At 35.7% G+C, this 8,255-nt stretch overlaps 1 pseudogene; it reads right to left on the bottom strand.

Annotated features, from left to right (window-relative positions):
• Positions 1-1,524: 1,524 nt before the first annotated feature.
• LOC145800330 (mitochondrial arginine transporter BAC1-like) lies at positions 1,525-6,074 on the bottom strand (annotated as a pseudogene).
• Positions 6,075-8,255: the final 2,181 nt, after the last annotated feature.

The raw sequence follows: 8,255 nt of genomic DNA, 5'->3' as shown, positions 1-8,255 counted from the left end.
GATCTCAACTCTCTCTCTCTCTCTCTCGGTCTTTCCTTCTCTCACACATTTTTGAGCTCAAGGAGTAGGGAATGATGATGTAAAGTAAAATAAAGGAGTCAAAGTAGTCTTATATAAGCTTAATTAAAGTGGCTCAATTAAGGTCAACTAAATGGACATTAAGTCAAACTAATTTAATCGTTCCAAATCGAATTTCAATTAAATCTACCATAAAATTCTAAAAATTCTAAATAATACATAAATTAAGTCCATTTCTGAATCGGATGCCGATAAGGCCTTCAATTCGCAAGATATAGTAGAATCTCAAACAGATATTCCTATAATAAATAGATAGAAACACAAATAATGCACCACATATGCAATTAATTCAAAATCTGATCTTATTATCTTGTTAGGCATATTAAATCATGGATTATCATTAATCTTGGGTCGGGGTTGTTATAGAGATGACGTGTAAAAGGTATAAAGGGTTGATTGATATGACATGAACAAGTGATGGGATAAAAGATAAGGAAGAGACTGATCAAGGAAGAATTCGAAATTCAAAAGTAATTCCTAAGATGAAGGGATAAACATGTAGAAAATCAGAGAATCTAGGAAAATCGAGATCAAGAGGTAGGTCAAGAAGCAAGTATCAAAAAAGGCTAAAGGCAGAGAAATAAGGACATCTCAAATCTCATTCACAAGACGTGATATTTATCTAATGGTAGGTAAACTTAGCACTTCTAGGAGTAGAACAGTGATAGCTTTCTTCAAATCCCCCTACTTCTCTTTTATTTTATTTATTTATTTATTATTATTATTTTTTTTTTTTTTTGTCAATTGCTATGTTTTTTCAATCTTTTGTTCTTGTTTAAGTTCAAGTGACAAGTGACAATTCATTCGAATTAATACACATTCTTTTATGTTCTATCTCTTCTTTGCTTAATTACCTCTAGGGAAGTCCTTAATCTGTTTAAGGCATAGAACTCAACCACAAAGCTTAATTTTTATTTGTGTTTACTTAAAATTTATTTGAGTCTGTCGATCAAATCATTGTCGATTAGGCTTGAACTAAAATTTTCCCAACAATATATAATAATGTACAAATAATATATAAACATAATTTTTATAAAATAATTTTATTTAAAATGATATAACAGCAACATTTATCACATTTTAAAATTAGGGTAAATTATAATTTAACCCCCTGTGGCTTGCCTAAAAAATACGGAGTCTCCCCATAGTTTCATTCGTAACACTTAAATCCTCTATACTTCATACCAAAGTGCAATTTTGGATGGACGTAACAAAAATTGTAAAAAGTCTAAATTACCCTTCTTTATTTTCCTAATTTTCTTCTTAATGCTATTACAAACCAGAATATTCTCTGATTTTTCTTTAAATTTTTTTTACTCTTCTTCTTCTTCTTTCTCATTCCATGGTAAACCACACACCTCTCATACCATCATCAAATACATATCTTTCTCTAAAATTTAGATCCAAACAAATTGACACATGCAAACAAACCAAAGAAATTGTACGAAGAAAGGGGAACGGAAGCACTTTAAAACAGGTAAATAACAGTCCTTAATTCAAAGATATGATAGGATATTGAAGTACTTAGTGCTATTTCTCATTTTCCATTAAAAATAATTAAAAAAAAAAAAAAACTCACTGTTATTCCACTGAGACCACCACTCATAATCCCAACTCCTACATCAGTCAAGTTGTTCTGGTTAGAAGAAGCATCTTTCAATTGTAAATGCATGTAATAATGGACAGACTCATAAGTGCTAAAGAAGACTGCATTTCCTATAGATTCCTTAATAAGGTTGTAAAACCACCTCGAAAAATTCCTATAACCTGGAAAGGTAGTTTGTTAGCTCCAAATCACATTAGGTTCCTAATTTGATAGCAAGTATAGATTTTCTTACCCCTTCAGTTTTAACAGTTTTAAGGGCACAATCAAGAGGACCATTGTATCTACTGGACTTGGGAACCAAAGACTCAGTTCCTAGAACTTGCATCCTACACTGGAAAAGTAGTGTCACAAGCATGACATGGGAAACAAAATTGCAGTGCATGAATGCTCTGATTCACTTACCTTCACCGGCTCTGATGGGCATAGTACAAAGCTGATAATCCCTCCACTAATAGCTGCAGATGGAATTATTACTGAGGGCTGTGGTTTACTACTTTGAAGTCCTCCCTGCATCTGACCAGAGAAAGAGAGACAAAGAGGCAAAGAGAATTGATCATAAATATTAATGAAGCAAAAAATTAATCTGCAGAAGCTAAGTCTGGGTTTCCAATTGCAATTGATATGAAATTTCATCAGGAAATAAATTTGCTTTCAAACAAACCTCTAGTGGCTGTTTTATTTGGGAATAAATGCCAAAGAGAAGTGAACTTTCAAAGGCCACCCCCAAGAAAGAAGATGTTGCACCTCGATATAGTCTTTTGACTTGTCAAAACTATTATCTCTAAGATCTTCCTCTTTTTTTTCTTTTTCTTTTTTTGAATAGCAAAAAATAGTCATTTATTGATGATAATTGCCATACATACAAATGAATTATATCAAATAAAGGAAGAGGAAGTGCAAAAAGCATCAAAGCATAACCGCACGATCCCAACTAGGTTGGCACCGCAAAGAATGCCCAATCATTTGCCAGCACACATCTCTAAGATCTTGTTGGGAAAAGAAAACATGGAGAACTTTAATCCCCATCCAGAATTTTCAATACAAAAGCTAAAACGAGAAATGCATCTCCAATTTTAATCCCCACCCATTGCACTACACCATTTTGTGTGTGTATATATGGCAATAAAGGTGTTTTGGTCATTTGTCATATCTTTTTGGGCGGAAAAACTACTCCACTCACTATTCATGGTCATGCAACACACGTTCTGTTTAAACAAACAGTCCCATCGAAAATTACACTTTGGTATGAAGTATAGAGAGTTTAAGTGTTACAAATGAAACTGTAGAGAGCTCCGTGTTTTTTATCCAAACTACAGGAAGTTAAATTATAATTTACCCTTAAAATTATGAATCTCAAAAGTTTATTTATTTTTAAATAAATGGTCCACAACAAGACACATCCATCATTCTATACATAACGTTTTTTTTTTCTTTGTATAGTATTATTGGAACTATATTAGTTATCTTGAATAAAATTGATGATTCGTTGGCTTTAAGAATTGCACTCGTCTACATTATAATACACGAGATGCGTGTCAAATTTTAAAAATCTGTGAGGTGGGGAGTACTACAGGGTGTAAAGTCAAAAAATCACTAAAAAGATTAAAAAATTTAAAAATTAAATTTTTATCAATTTTTCAAAACACGCCATAGTGTTTGGGGTCATTTGGGAAAGAAAAAAAAAGGTTACCATTTAATTTTTAATTCATTTTGAGTCATATTATTTTTCACATTTTTCATATATAAAAAAATAAAAAAAAAATTAACTTTTAACCTTCTTAAATCATCCCTTGAAATGTTTTGCAGTTTAAATAATCAATCATTTTTTATTAAGAATTTGTAACGTTATTAAGGGTAGGTTTAGGAACCAAATATTTTAATTAAAAAGTTAAAAATTTATTATAAATTATAAATTATTTGTTTTTAACCAACCTTTGATAAAAAGACAAATTTGTAGTTTAGCAACAACTTTTTTTTTTGGCTTAAATAAGCACACAAAAAAAAAAAAAAACAAAACAAAACAAAACAAAATAGGCTAAATAAGTCAACCAGACAAAATATCGCATTCAAACTATAATTATTTAATTATTTCTTTCACAACCATCACATTCAAACAAAAAAACACCAAAAATTCTTTTCAAACGTAACTAATTTAGTTAAGTTAAATTAACCTAAAAAAAAAAAAAAACTAAACTAAATTAGCTCTTTCACAACTTTCCAGTTTAGCACTTAGGGTGTGTTTGATTCAAGGGATTGAGGGGGGAGGGGGGTGTGAGTATTTACTGTTCGGATTGCTTATTCAATGGAGGGGATGTTTGTCGTTTGATGCAATTTTAGTTTGCCAGACATAGAGTTTGGCTGGACTCCATAAACAATCCTGTGGGGAGTGGGGAAGAGGGATTATTTTCATGGTATTGGTATCTCATGGGACTAATGTGTAAAATGTCCATTTTACCCTCATGCTATTACTTAGTAAACAATTGAAAAAATGGTAAAATAGTCTTTTGAACATTTATAAATTATTTTTTTAGTGTTGTTAAAAATTAAATTTATATATTAAATAAAATTACTTTTTTAGTGTTGTTAATTTAAAATTATATATTAAGTACAAAATATAAATTATAAATTATAAATTTAATTTAATTAAAAATAATAAATTAAAAATTATGTCCTTATCAATTAAATTTTTTTAGTGTTGTTAAAAAATTAAATTTATATAGTAAATAAAATTATTTTAGTGTTGTTAATTTAAAATCATATATTAAATAAAAAATATAAATTATAAATTAAATTTAATTAAAAATAATAAATTATAAATTATGGCCTTATAAATTAAAATTTTTGTGTTGTCAAATTATAAATTATACATTACAAATTTAAAATTATATATTAAATAAAAAATATAAATTATAAATTACAAGGTTAAAATAGTCTTTTGAAAATTTATCCTTATCTAGTCCAATCAAATATTAGATTCGCTAAAAATAGTCATTTCTAGATATTTAATCCCATGAGAAAATAAATACAGGATACACATCCATTCTAATCAAATAGTCTGGGAGATTCACAATCTCAGTATTCAAATCTGATGAATTTTAATCCACCTTTATTCAGTCTATCCAATTAAACACACCCCGTGGTGAACTCACAACTATTCACTGGCTGATTTTTTGGGTTCACTACTAACAAAATCCTGTGGAGGGATCAAATCAATGCATTCAGACATCAAGGCTTCATTTAGGTGGTTTGAACTACATCTGTACGAGCACGAAATAATCTTCTCGTATAATCTTGTTGATCAAATTTGCACTCCTCCAAACATCGTCGCTTTACTCCCTGAAAACACAAACGTGAGCTAGCCGGCGGGTGTGTGCCGGATACCTCTCCGATACTTAAGTCAGCAAAATAGACAAATAGATAAAAGCTCTGCGTATTCGGGAATCAAAGTTGTGCTACCTCTACATAGGTTCTGTTGTGAGCTTTTATAACTTCCGTCTGGCACAATCCTAGTAAGACTCTTATTCCTCTATGTAGAGTCTTCTTAGGAATCACACTCCTGAAAGATAATACTTATCCTTCGACACCCCCCTCACGGCTTAAACCAAGTGAGATGGTTTTACCCCGGTTGGATAACAGTATGACCGAGCTAATATTAGCCCTTTGTCATACTCAATAAAGTGCCTTCCCATGTATTGCATAGCTCGGCTATTGTTCACTTGTACTTCGATTTTGGCTATTGAGACAGAGCTAACCATAGCAAGTCTTGACCGAGCTAACAAGGCGAGGTTTACCACAAGACGCCCAAATATCTCGGCTCCAAATACTTTGGCCGAGATAATTATCCCATTCCGACCGTGGTGACTGTAACCTCTTGGACCGAGCTAAAACTATGGTCCACTTCACTAAGCCCTTTTTACCCCGGCCCATAAAGCAGCCCCTCACTACACCTGGGCCTAGCTCGGCTCTAATGCACATAAAAACTCCCTCTCAATTGCCCCTTAATTCCATCTGCCATGCATGATTTGGGATTACCTTTTTAGCAGATGAGCTAAAATTGGCCTTCAACTGAGCTAAATTGATACCGGGCTACTAATTTGTCCGGTCCAAACGTCTTTGCAGTCACTACATAACTGAATCACTTACGATTCTCTTGGACACGTGGCTAGCTTTTATTGGTCAAATACAGCTGCCACGCCGCCTACATACTTCGCAAAATTTGAATAGTCCCATCCAAATTCACGCTCTTCACAAAAAACCCTACTCTTCGAACCAAACATACCACTATTCACAATCTTCTCTCTCTACCCTCTGAGCCTCCATTTTTTCTCAACACTGCATCTGCAAAGCTCGTGTTTTCTATTGGTACTGTTTCAATCTTCAGGCCCTCCATCTAGAACTGGTACGTGGATCAAATCTCTTCTCTTTCCTTCGTTCACTTTTCGAATATATATAATATAGATGCATATACTCATATATTCTACCAAACACACTCTGTAGTTTTGATGAAATGGGTAAGAACAGATAGTACCAAAAACCAGACCCCCAAACCATAGGTTCGTGCTTAAGAACACACCCTTTGGATTCAAAAACACAGGAAGTTTGAATCTAGAATCGTGGTGTGACCAAGCTAAAAACTTGTTTGGGCAACTCAAGGCTTAGGTACAACCAAACTAGGGAACTTTTTAGGTGTGCACCCAGCCAAACTAGATAACTTCCCCAATAACTGAACTAAAACTTCACGCCACTCCTTGGTTTCAATTAGTCTAAGAACCTTCCATTTCATTTTGCTGAGCTAACATTCTTCGCTCCAACCGAACTAAGAATGGATAGTATCCCACATAACCGAGCTAGGCTTTACAATCATTTTTGCCTTTATACTTAGCGCGACCCAACGATTTGGGCTTAACACTTCTCATCTCCACTTTGCAGACTCTGACTAGGTTGGCTAGGCACTCCCTTGTATGTTCAACCGAGATACTCAACGTTATCTCAGCACTGAGCTAGCACTTCAGGCTAAATTATACATAATTTAAGTCCACATGGGCAAATATAGATTTTTAGTAAACTCTCCAGGGGCTATAGCCGAGTTCCGAAGGGACTACAACATCCCTGATGATGTTCATCTTAGTTTAGCCGAACTAGACACCACTCCCTGGGGAAAACCGGGCTTCGTCCCTTTCTCCGTCATATCCATTGTAGAGGCTAGTCTCCGTTTTCCCGTTCAGCCTCTTCTTTGTGAATTCCTTAGACAAACAAGACTTTGCCCTACCCAGCTTTCTACAAATTTGTACAGAATAATAAATGGCATCGTCGAGCTAAACCGCCGGCTTGGCCTCAACCTCGGTTTAGCCGAGCTATTTCACCAATACTCCCTCGGCCAGAATGAAGACGGCTGGGTGTATTACTTAAGAATAAGACGCCGCCGAGAGAAAATAATTAAAATACACTAGACAAAGATGTAAATGATGATGATTTTTTCTGCGTCTCAGGCAACTTTGAAGACCAGGAGGCCCAGATCCCAGGCGACCGAATTAACTGGAATAAGGGAGTAGCTGGTATGAATACCGCGGTTTTAGCTTCGTGCGTTTTTTACTCTGTTTATTAGTTTCGCACCGTGCTAACCGTTGCTTTTTTCCTTATGCAGACTTGGACCATCTAAAGTCGCAGTACAGTTACCACAATCTAGACGCACTCCGCGCCGCACTACGGTACCGCGATCGAGGTTGGGCCGAGCTACTCAACTTTGAACCGACATATAGATACAGTAGTAGAAGGAAGACCAGGGTGATAGATTTCCTTCTAGAACCCTCTCCAGAACCAAATCCAACACTATCTCAAATCAATCTGATCCCATTAACAGCGGAATAAGAAATGGCCAAGAAGAGAGTAGTTAGGGCCCTTATTACCGAAACAACTGCATCAGCCGTTGGGGACCAAACCGTGGTACAACAAACTGGCCAAACACAAGAGGCCGTGGTAGCGCTTCCAACAGCCCGACTGTCATCATCTCGGCCCAATAAGCACGCTCGCACCTCCGTGATCGAGCAACGTCTTGTTGATGAAGACGATACCAAGCTCCCCTAATCCACCCGACCGAGCCCAGAACCAGAGCATTCTGACCGGGCTGGCTCTTCAGAGTGGGTGCCAAAGGTGACCTATAAGAACCGAGCCATAACGAACACAGATTCAGTTGTCGTAGAAAAAGACCATTCGCTGGCTTTTAACCTCGCCAAGAGCGTATGCCTCCAGCTGATATGGAGCATCATGACCATCTCACTGAGCTGAAGGCCATTCTCTTGGCAACAAAACCAATGGTGCTGGTAAGTTCTCTTTTTGCTTGTCTTTCTAATTTGTACATCTATTAGCGCGGTTTTACTAATAACTGTTCTCCCTGCTTTGTAGACCTTAAAAAGAACCACCTCCCTCACAAGTGAGTTTTGGAGCTTCGTAAGACAGCTCGGTTGGCCATGGCAGATGCCAACGCCAGGACAGCCGAGCTACAAGAGGCAAAGGAAAAAATGATCGGGCTTGAGTCTGAAGTCGCCTGACTTACCGGGCTAGTAAATACGGC

Source organism: Camellia sinensis, chromosome 10 (genome assembly GCF_055761805.1).
Source record: "Camellia sinensis isolate YWXY chromosome 10, ASM5576180v1, whole genome shotgun sequence".
NCBI classification, from domain to species: Eukaryota; Viridiplantae; Streptophyta; class Magnoliopsida; order Ericales; family Theaceae; genus Camellia; species Camellia sinensis.
Note: the sequence above shows the minus strand (reverse complement) of the source record. Positions and strands in the feature narration are given on the sequence as shown.